Genomic DNA, 12,570 nt, shown 5'->3' on the forward strand with positions numbered 1-12,570 from the left:
TTTACACTCAAAAAATTCAACTTTTGCTGCTCTTCCAAGCCAATTTTATAAAAAATAAAAATAAAATAATATCTCTGTGCATGTTTTCTAAAATAGATTTTTAAAGAACATTTCTTAATATCAGGTCCAGTAAGTTTTCACTTTCATTATATAGATTTCAATATTTCATCATATATATTCTGACCTTCAGTAATGAGGAAGGGTCAAGTCTATAAGGGTCAACTCTCTTGAAGATCTGTACTGTTTTCTAAGATTTTTCCAGTTTCTATTTACTAATCCAAGAGGCCTATTTCAAAAGGTCTAATTTGAAATTGCATCAAATTACTTGTGAATTTTAGACAACTCTAGTAAAATGGTTAAGGCGTTTACATTCTGTGCAATACAGTTATAAAGACAGGATACTAAAGGTTATTTTTTGAATGCTTTAGATAAGATTACTGATTGCAACTACAGTAACATAACTTCCTACATCAGGAAAATTTCTCTTTTCAATGAATGTCAATGACAATAAATAGAAGTTTGCAGACTATTACCATTAACCTGTTGATACATAGTCAGACCTCTGAGATTGTAAAGAGTTGTCATAAATGTCTACTGCAGGCATTAATAGCCACTATGCAATCATATTCTGATCAGAAATGAAATAATACTAGTAACTGAGGGCTACATTTACAGATTAAAAATAAATAAATAAATAAATAATAGTGCTGTTATTACATAGAAAATGTTCTCTGCATTTTTACAAGCTGTTCTTCAAAATTTATTTTATACATAATTTTGCTTATTAGAACTTGTATGTTGTTTCAGTATTGGAGACTGAAACAAAAGAAAATTGAAAATTACTCAGGTAAGCAAGTGAACAATTCACGAAATGATCATCATAATAGAAAAATTTCAAGACAATACACATTGTCTTGAAACTAGTAACTGAAAATACAGTGAAGATGTTAGTTCTAACATCTGAACTTTAGGAAAGTGCTTTGCAATTGTTGCCCTTTTAACATGATTTGCTATTATATACTTTTGAGGTGCTTTGGAGGTAATTAGTGAACAAAGTAATACAAAGGTAAGTTGCTTGAAAACTGTATTTTCATTTATTCAAAATATAAATATTTCTTTTTAAATTCCATAATTACCAATATGCAAACTGAAACTGCCTTGACAAATTTATATAAGCTTATCTGCAAAATGTCTTTTTTGAAACTGATGAATAATTCTTACCTTAAACTAAGAACTCTTTTTACTCTCTTTGTCCTTCCATAATTTCTACAGAAATATAAGCAAATCTTGTGGGAAAAGAAAAAAAAAAAATGAACATCTGAACATTGCCACTGTCTTTTACTAGGGGAAGAAAAATGGGTTATTGGTTTTTTTTAAGACATTACTTAACACAGTCTCTGTTCTTTGGTGTAACTTGTTCAGAGCAATGCTGGCTGAGCATGCAGTTGCACAAATTCCTCCTCTAAACCAGATGGCACTATTTTACTTCACACCCATCACCTCTTGAATTAAGCAACTTTGTTCAAGGCACTCCATTTATCATTCTCTGAAGGTATGAAAAGCTAGATCAAATGCATTCTACTTCTTTATTTTTAAATGGTTTAATTATTAACTTGAAAGGAACTTTTATGTTCAAAGACTGAAAGTTTGTAAGGAACCTTTCTAGTGAACATCAGCTTCTTAAAAACAGAGGTGAAGTCTGAAGAGTCATTCAATTTATGTATCTAATTCAGGACTCAGACACAACATGTCAACTAACTGCATCCACATTAGACAGGTTATTAGGTACCTGGCCCAGCAGTACTGTCAAAGAACAGGAAGGATTCTGGCAAGCTAAAAAAAGAAATTGCTCCTTTGTTTGTCATGTAGGCAGGTATGTCTGTGCTAAGAAGCATGAATTTTTATCAAGATGCAGCAGCAGTGGGTTAATCTAGTCAAATACAGGGTAAGAGGTTGATTCTTACTGTATTCTATCTGAAACATATGAATTAGTGGCTTAAGTCCTTTCCAGGCTGGGAATGTTTTCCATAACCAGTCAAATTCTCCAGAGTTCAGGCCTCTTCTGGGCTATAGGTTACAGGCTTCCGTATACAACCCCCAAACCCTGTGACTACATCTTCCTGTTCTTTATCCTTCTTTCCCCCTCCCCCCCCCCCACTCCTTTTTTTTTTTTTTTTTTTTTTTTAATCTTTCTGAAAGTGCTTTATCTTTTCATCTCAAAAAGGGAAGCAACCAAGAGAAAAAAATCTCTTATCCTAGCCAAGTTAACATCCGTAGATGCAGTGAAAATATTCATAGAATCATAGAATCACAGAATATCCTGAGTTGGAAGGGACCCTTAAGGATCATCAAGTCCAACTCTTGACACCGCACAGGTCTACCCAAAAGTTCAGACCATGTGCCTAAGTTCACAGTCCAATCTCTTCTTAAATTCAGACAGGCTCGGTGCAGTGACCACTTCCCTGGGGAGCCTGTTCCAGTGTGCAACCACCCTCTCTGTGAAGAACCCCCTCCTGATGTCAAGCCTAAATTTCCCCTGCCTCAGCTTAACCCCGTTCCCGCAACTATTCCCATTAGTCTCTATGATTACTCAGTTTGGTGGCAGATTTTTTCTATCAAAACTAGCTTACTTAAAACTGGCTAGGATAGAGCAATTCAGTTTGAACAGATCCATCACTCTCAAGAATTATGCATAAAATCTATTAGCAAAAACAGCAAAGAAGAGAACAACAACAACAACAAAACACACTTATAAAAAAAAATCGAGGTAGAAACTGGTATTTAACTCTTAATTTCTACTATACTAGATTTTCTAAGCACATGAAATTGGTATTCTCTGGATTCTTTACCAATGGTCATCTTTGGAAAAAAATAAAGTGACATGTTTTTCCCTGATGCATCAGCAAACTCTTAGATTTAAAAGTTCTTGCTAGAAAGGATTATAAATGTTAAAATATTTTCATTATCTTTCTTAAGAATAGCTGTTTGGAAATTACTGGCTTTTAAGTCCACAAATTCAACCAAAATTTTATTTCTGATTCTCTGGCTACTTTAGGAAATTGGCATATTTCTTTCCCTTATCTAAAGGTACATATGTTTCCACATTCATTTAGAGACATATACATAATCCACACACATCTGATTATTTCTATTTCCTTATTTTTCCAAGTACTTTAGGACACACTGAAATGAAAAGACATAATTATGTCTGTGACCTCAGAAATTGTGGTTTTCTATTTCTTGTAAGAGGTACCACATTAAAGAAAAAATGAAGTGTATACAAAAATGGAAGGGAAAAAGATAACAAAAAAAAAATAAATAATGAAATGCAGAAAAAAATAGCAAAGATGGAAGAGAACAAATCTAGGAAGCAGAACCAGAAATAAAAGCAGAGATGCATGAGATATGAAATGAACTGAAGTAAAAGTCAAATAAGGATCAACTGGAAGAATTCAGAATAGATTAAATGATGAAAAAAAATGAGAATGCAATACAAACCTATAAAATAGGTGAGTGGCAGGAGGAATTGTCCTAAGAGAAATTTGTAGAACCAAAAATGAAAAGAGAGTATGTGCACATTTTTGAAGTAAGATTAGAAGAAGTAAAATCAGGACAACTTGACTGAAGCCGATCTTGGAAATAATTGCCAGAAATCTTTTGGTGCTTCCATCCCTAATGTTCAGTTATTCTCCTTTGATAGTTTTCCACAAATTGAACAGATGATACAGTATTTCAAAAGCCAATAAAGTACTATATGGCCAGAAATAAGCTATCTTAACTAGTGCAGGAAATGCTAGAGCAATTACAATAATGACTCATCATTAAAATTATTCTTCTTTTCTAAAGTGGTCATAGCTGCAAACAGCTTATGATTATCTGAAAGTAGCCAGTCTTCAAAAGAAAGGCCAGAAGTATTTTTGTTGAAGAAGTCAATTGAATGCTCATTGTGCCTTTTACCATTACCCTTTTCCTACCTCGGAAGGGTTATTTCCTCCTTTGTCACCTCATTTATATTCTACAGTATAAGGTTCATTGATTACAATCAGGAGAAAAACTTACAATGAAGTGAATTATAACTTCTATTCACAGAGGCCTGTAGACTTGCAGTAAAAGTTGCAGATAATATCCCTAAGGCTTCTGAGATACAGCATGGCAGAAAATTGCTTCATATTGCTTAATTTGGAAACATTAACATAATGGAAGACAATCAATAGGCTCTAATAATTACAGCAAAACCACACAATTCCCACAAGTAAACATGTGCTTTATGTGGTATACAAATTGCTATCCTGTAAAATGCATAATTACATTCTCTGTAAAGCTATTCATCAGAAAACAACTATCTCGTTATACTCTTGAGGGTATTTCAAAACTTCATTCTGTAATCCTGGCAGTATCAGTTAAAACAAGGTCTAAGAGCAAACAATAGGAAGCAGGAGCTGAGACAGTTACATCTTCAGGTATTTGAATGAAAGAAACATCACGGGAACAGAATTCCGAAACCTGCTTCTATCTGTAACTAACAAGAATAGAAAAACAATTTTTGAAGGAACATTTGGGCTTTACAATGGGACAAATTCCCTCAGCAGCTAGAACCGCTGGCTGGCGGAGACGTCCTCAGAGTTAAGTGAAGATGGTTACTTGTGCCACTAAAGACCAGTGAAAGATCTTGAAATACCCTTCTGGGAATAGGCTCCCCGTGTGAGAGATCAGTAATAATTGAACCAGCTTTTTTTCTCCCAATATAATGTCTTTCCTTCTCTCCTATTCTTGTCACAGGCATTGAAGAGACTCTTAGTGGTTTTTATGTACTATGAACTTTTACTTTATTATAAAAATACCGCTGGAATAGCCTAGTGACAATAAAACTTACTCACTGCAATACCCCTAATTTTGACGAATTGCAGTTCATCAAAGTTACAATGGAGCTAAAAATAGAGTGCTATGTTTTATCCTTAATATGTGAGCTGAATTCAGAAGCACTGTGGTACTTAAACATAGAAGACTGACTAGATTCAGGGCAGAGACATACAGAAAAAGTATCAGGATTTTGGCTTAGAAATGTATATTGCAGAAGTGTTTCTTCCAGGCTGCTTTGAAACCCTCCAAACACATCAGACTGTTCACAGACTAAGTGTTTTTGCATAAGCAGGACCTATGTATCTAAGCAGGAGGCTTCCTCCCAGCATATAATGTAGCTGCTAATAATGTTGATCTATGATTTATTCAGCCATTTGCCTTATTGGCAGAAGTCCTGTGTGGTCTATACTCACAACATAATTAGCTTTTCAGATGCTAAGTAGGCTCTCTTTAAGTACAGATAAGTTAAAGTACAAATAAATATGGATTACACCTGATATTGGAGTGCAAATCCGATGTTGAAAATGGCAACAATTTCCCAATATTACAACTGATACCCAATAGTATAACACAGTTTTTCTTTGGTCATTTTCTTGCTACATTTTTCTATACCTTACAATCTGATTTGATAACAACTTTGTTCAGGATCCCTCAGCCTGCACAGTCCTAAATGCTGTCTTGCTTCCCACAGAAATAATGTTATCACTCTGCCTGAGACCACGTAAAAACATACATGGGCCACCTGAATCCTAGCAACTTCTTAACCTTTATATTCTCAGATTTGAAATTGTAAAATCACTTAAAAATACAAAATGTGCTCATTTTGAGTAAGAGAAATAAGGATATACCAACCCTTTCTGTTCATAAAGGAGATTGAGAACTTTAGATTTGCATTCCTGCCTGTTGCAATTCGAACTAAATTTTTTAACTTAAAACTGTAAAGAAGTATTTGTTTGTTTGTTTGTTTACATGAACCAATCACTAATGAAAGGACCAACATTATACCAGTAACCACTGTGGGATCCCCAGCTGTTTTCCAGGCTGCTAAGAAATGTTGAACCTAGCTAGGGTTCCCGGATTTAGTTCCCGACATATGCAATGGTATTTAAGAATTACTTCTGTTTTTCAACAATCTGGTCCATTAGGCCTGCACATATTTCTGCTCTACTCCAGGTCCTTTGTTTCAAATTTTCTTTACTCAGCCCCAACTACTTGTCCATTTCCGCCCTTCCTTGTTTCCTCCCCTCCATACCTTTCTGTTACCCTTGCTAGCCCTGATGTGCTAGTGGTGCTCTCCTGCCCCTTTTCTGCCCCAACTTTTTGTTCTCTACTGTCCCTTAAGCCTTTCCCTTTCATCCTCTTTGCCCTTTTATCATACCCTCACCTTTTTTTCTTGTTATTTCCTTCTTTCTATTCTTGCTCTCATTGTCCTTCTTACTGAATTCCCCCCCTTTTTATCTCCATTTCTCCTCCTTTACTCTTTGGGCTGGCATCACAGCATTGCTAGGAGAAACTGCAAGTCTTGCTAAGCCAATGTTATCCTACAAACACAGCAAGCTATAATGATGAGCCTACAGGAAGCTGAAAGAAACCCAGGACGCACTGATTTTGGCAATAATCAAAGTGAAGTGAAGTTATACTGCACATATACATACAACGATATTTTTCATACTGGACCAAATCTGGTAATTTGTATGCAGTTGCAAGCCATAAGTGTGTTAACATGAGAAGACTTGTCCAAAGTCATGGCTCCAAATGAAGGCATGAAGGTTCCCATGACATAATTGTGTGTTTTGACCGAGGAACTGTTTATTTTCTCCCACTGCAGAACATCTTAACCAAAACAAAACAAAACACAATTTTGAGAAGACACTACAATTAAAATGCTAATTTGCCAAGCTTTAGACAAAATGGTTTTAAAGTGGAAAAACGTTATACAACCATAAACATACTTAACATCTCATACCGTAATACGGAAATGCAACCTTAATAATTGACTTTATTCTTACTGGAGTTGCAGCTAAATGCTGCAACACATTCACATACTATCATGATGACAATAGAAGAACTAGGTAGCAGAAGACAGGCCCGCTATCACCTGATACAAGAGTGAGAAAAAGCAAACATCCGGTGTCTACACAGTGTTTGACCTGTTCTAGTATGGCTCCTCTGCTAAAGATTTCATAGTAAGAGGCTGGACATGGACAAAAAAATGCCTCATCTTTGGTTTGTATGGCTTTTCTGACCAAATAGTACCACCAGAGCTCACAGGAATTTAACTGATTCTATTGTACTGCCTTTTTTCTCTTCCTCTTCTCACTGTCTTTCCTCCCTACCCAATGTATCCCTATAAAACTATAATAATAATAACGATAACAACAACAAACAACAATAATACTTAGCTTTTACATACCCTGCTGTTCTTACTGTGGTGAAATTCCATTTTAACTCAATGGGAGTTTTGTCTGAGTAAGCGCTACAGGATTCTCTCCTTGATTTATAAAGAACAATTCACCACAGCATCTAGATGCTATTTCTAAAAATTAAAAATAGATTACACAAAGCTACTTACAATGAATGCTATTTAACAGACATACTATTATCACTAAGAATATATTGGTAATCTTGGAGCTGATAGCAGCAGGAACATTTGATTTTTCTTCTTCTATGATTAACCTCAGTAGGGATTATTTTGCCTTTTTTTCCTGAGTATGTCTATTTTACAGACTCCCCATAAGTTAACAAGACCGTTACTGAAGAGTGATCTCTATAGGTTTATTCTTCAAAGCACAGTAAAACTTAATTTAATCACAGCTTCAAAATATCATACAATAAAACTAATTTAATTACACTTAGCAATGGCCACTAGTCTCATTAAAATGCTAATGAGGCTTATAATTATTAAATTGCTTAATGATTGTTAATAGAAATAAATGACAAAATAAAGCTTAAGCAGAAAGTCAGAATGCCCTCAGGTAGTTTTTCTTAGTGGCAGTTTCATGTGGTAGAGTTACTTTGCAGTATTCAGAAAAAACAAAGCAGATTAAAGATTGAAGTAAGACGAAATAAAAAAGAAGAATGCAATTGGATATGTAGCCATCAATTGTCTCCTCTTAAAATATTTAAGTATAGCTAATATAAACTTTCCTTCGCTGGAATCCTCTAGAATATTTGTTTTCATATCCTGTGCCAAATACGGAAAATTGAATGTATATCTAAAACTCTCACAAAGAAATCCAGTTAATGAGAAATATTTTTCTGCCAGTATTGCTAACATAGAGTAATAATATTAGCATTGGTATGAATATGGTCATAATAGAGAATAAAAATGGGACCTGTTAATACTCAGAGACAGAGCTAAGGATTACACTTTTATTTAAATAAATTCTAATGATAGTGATGATAGTAACACCCATTCCCATAGGCAGAAAGAAAAGGAATTCATACACTGAGTTACAAGCAAAGAGCTATAATTTTTGTGTCTTCCTTAGTAATATTTACAGGACAATCACAAAGCAAGCTGTTCTTCAAGGTAAAATGTTAATGGAGATGAACAGATTTTGAGAGAACTTATCCTAGTGTATATGGTAAGAAGAAGACTGTATTTCTGAAATGATGAAAAATCAAAATGATTAAAATCAAAAAAAGCATTTGCACACACAATTTGCAACATATTCAAACAACGCTGTTCATGTCCTAAAATGAAAACACATTTCAAAACCTCAAACAGCAGCTGTTGCCATTTGGCCAAATGTAAAACAATGTCCCCTGTCCCCAAATTTTGACAGCTATTCAGTGGCTCCAGGAGTGTCAGGCAGAGCATAATATGAACTGCTTCGACTCTGAAACAGGCATGACCACTGAGGCGGCATGCAGTAACTCAGTGTGCCAGCAGTGAGGAATTCCCAACACTCTTATTAAGTGGGCTTTCAGAGCTAGCAGCCAGCAAGGGAACTTCCCTTGGAGGCTTATGAATACTGACAAGGAAGGAAAAGCAAAAGGCCAAAGCAAATGAAAGCCAAAGAACCTTGACTGTTTTGGGGGTCTTCTAAGATGGCTACACTGACAAAAATGTCCACTGAATGGCATCTTTAATCCTCCAGTATGATATGTTTGGGTCCAAAGGAGTTGAGTTAGAGAATGTTGCAAACATGCGTATTATTCACAAATGAAAAAAGAACGTGGAAGGTACCTGGAATACTCCCCCAAACTGAAACAAACTGGTACTCATTTCAAACTTCTGTGCAAACATATCATTCAGTAACTGAGCATTGCTTCAGCTCCAGGGTTATGCTAGAAATCTTTCTGTGTAGGTGCAGAATCTTTTTCTGTGTAACCAGAGGGTTACAGCCGCACAGAAGCAACCATCAGCGCTAGAGTGGCCGACATTTGGCTTTTCCAGGAGTCAGACGTCAAGAAAACCTTTTGCAGCTTCAGAAAAAATGTCTCCCTCCACTTCAAGACCATCTTCTATGAGATGCATGAATAAAACATTATTTCTTCAATCCTATAAAACATTGTTGCTTGTTGAAGTACATTCTGTCATAATTCCAATGAAGAGAACATTATCACACATCAGTACCGCATCAAAGGGGCAATGAAGTTATAAAATCAAGTCTCCATATCAATAGAAAATAGGGTAAACTTAATATGTATTAATTTAGCAATCCAACTCAGCAGTTATTAAAATAACATTAAATTTGCATACTCTGACACTTTGGGGAGACATTAGAAACTTAACATTTACAATTCCTAGTGCTTTTTTAGCATATTCTCCAATCTTTTCTTTTTAATGATGAACCATAACACTTCATAGGTCAAGGTTCTCCTGACATCAGAATGTAACACTGAATGTCATTTTAATCTCAGGGTTGAATTAACTCAGTTTGCCTACTCCTTGGAATATGCCTTTCCAGTATATTCTACTTGCTTGCACCGAGGCTTGCAAAGTGTTGAATGGTGCCTAGATCTGAAGATCTGAAATTTCTTGGCCCTCTTTTTCTCTGTGATCATAGAGAGCTCTGGCCCTGTTCTTTGAATTTAACAAAAGCATTTTGTTAATCTGTAAATAGAAGAAAATGTGAACTAACAGCAGTGATGAAAAACTTCATCTCAAGTAATGTATATAAAAGAAAACATCTGTACAACATCAGGAAAGACAAGACAAAGGATTCTTGATAGGTTTCCTTCAACTCACTGACATATATGTACATGTATGTGTATGTTCTCCTCTTTGTTTTTCATAACATTAGTTTTATTTGACAAATATGCTGTCAGCTACACTGCTAAATGTCGTAGGCTATGTTTGGGGCATAGTAACCTGATACTGACACACAGCTTTTAAATATGTTGATTATGTAGCAATTCATAGAAGTTGTCTGGGAACATAGCATGCTAAAAAAAATAAATTTAATTTACCTTAAAAATTAAAATTTAATTAATTACATTTACCTTATCTTTGCAGCAGAAAAAAAAAAGTCAATGCAAAAATTTCAGAATTTATAAGAATATACATTTACTGCATCTATTCTTGCATGTTCAACTTTTGTGTTTTCATAGTTCTTTAGAAGTTTTAGTAGTTCTTTAAGAGTGGTCACTATTATATTTTCAAAATACTAAAATACAAATGTTTCTGGGTATGTTCTAAGTAAGGAGTTAACAGAATCCTTTTTGCTTATGCTAGAATCGAAACACAGTTTAAATGACTCTCTTGGAGAAAAGTATTAGTTAATGAAGCCTTCTTCAGGATATCCTAATGGACTTGGAATAATTCACTCACTAACTTTATTCATTTATAGCAGTCTGCCACTGGAATTGCTGTGCTCTCCCTTTAGCAATTCATCTGCAGAGAAAATTCATAAAGATAGATTTATTCATTTGGCTAGAGGTTATCAGTAGCTTTCAGATATTTGGAGCTCTGCTCCTCAAAGCAAATGCTAAGGAACAGTTTCAGGCACATCCCAAGTAGTACATTGCAGTAAAATTAAACAAGCATGCTTTTAGCCAGTCATATTTAGGCTGCTGCCCAAACAAAAGCTAAAGCTTCGACAAGAAATAATTTCTGCCTGGTCCACAAAAGAACCGAGCAATCAGACAAGGTACATGGCCTCACTTTTGTTAAATTTCTGATCCTAATGTGCTATTTCTTAGTTTCTGAAACTGGGGAAAAAAAAATTAAAAAATAAAAAACAAAGAGAGAGAGAGAGAGAGGATAAAATGATTTTCCAATTGGATGTAAAACAAACAAACAAACAAAAAACAACAACAACAACAACAAAATGTGGCATCACTAAAATATGGGAGGAACAGGGGAATGGGAACAGATAATCAGGAAACAGATAATCAGGAAATAGATGAAGTAAGAAAAGGGATCAGTGTGAGAATCGACTATGGGAAAAATACTATTTGCAGTACAATAGAAATGTTATCTAAGATGCCCTTGCCAGTGGAGAATCTAAGGTAGGTCAAACAACAAATGCAAGTGTATGTAGCAAGGAAAATTGAGTTCTTGTGGGATAATACACTGACTCCTGGACAAAAATGAGCTGAAACCCCTCATGACAACAATTCAGAGTGGCCTAATCCCTGTTCACTTTGCTCCATACTCGGGAAAGTATGGCCTTGCTATCGCTATCTTAATATTCTATTTCAACACACCTTGGAAACCATTTTGAACACCTCTCCCTAGACTATACTCATATATATAAGTATATATATATATGTTTATATATATATAGAAGTGTATATATATATATAAGTATATAATATATATATTATATATATTTACTTAGAATATACATAGACTGTATATTTATGGATCAGGGAACCCTTTCTGTGCAAGACCATTTCCTGTGCAAAGTTGTTTTTCAGTAATAGCCCTATCTAGCAATAGTAAACTAATAGTAAACTAATCTTCTGCCTTTTTCAAACTTTTCTAGTCATATATGTAAAGAACAGAAAGCTCTTAATTTTTCATCTACATTGTCTCTAAGATCTGGAAATATGAGGGGAATTATCTTATACAATGTAGAGATACTGAGATACTGCACCAGGCTGGTTGTCTACTTTGGATATTTGGTATCAGTAGAAAAAGTCACCTGCACTGCTGAGATTATAAAATCAGTAGAAAAAATCTGTTACAGTTGAAGTCTTTTATTCAAAATATAGTACAGCTTCTTTTCATAAATCTAACTGGTTCAATGATAAATTTGATATTCTTTTTTTTCTTTTTCAGAAAATCTGCATTTCCATTAACATCATTATGAAGAGTCTTGGAATATTTTCCTAAAGCATGGAAATATTTTGCTTCATATTGTCAATCCTCAGAATGACAAATACAAAACTGATTATGAACCTGTATTTTGTGGTTCCTTGTTTTAATGAAGTTGACTTCTGTAGAGATTAAACTTGACAAAGTTTCCCTGCCAATGCAATACATCATGGGAAGCCTTATGAGATACAGGTGACTTAAGACCAGTTTATGGAGGTATTTACACTTTTCTTTAAGCTTGAATTTATCAGATGCAGACAAGACCATATCAACACAGGAAAGACAAAAACACAGAGAAGTTATGAGAACCAGAAGAGAGTTTTAGAGAAGAAGGTTTGAGAAATCCAGGTCATAATGCTGAATGCTCAGGACTACCTCAGGAACTGGAGACATTTCTTCCACCTAGTTTCTAAAGGAAAATAGATTATTAAAGCCACATG

The sequence above is a fragment of the Aythya marila genome (genome assembly GCF_965140915.1).
Source record: "Aythya marila genome assembly, chromosome: 4".
Lineage (NCBI taxonomy): Eukaryota > Metazoa > Chordata > Aves > Anseriformes > Anatidae > Aythya > Aythya marila.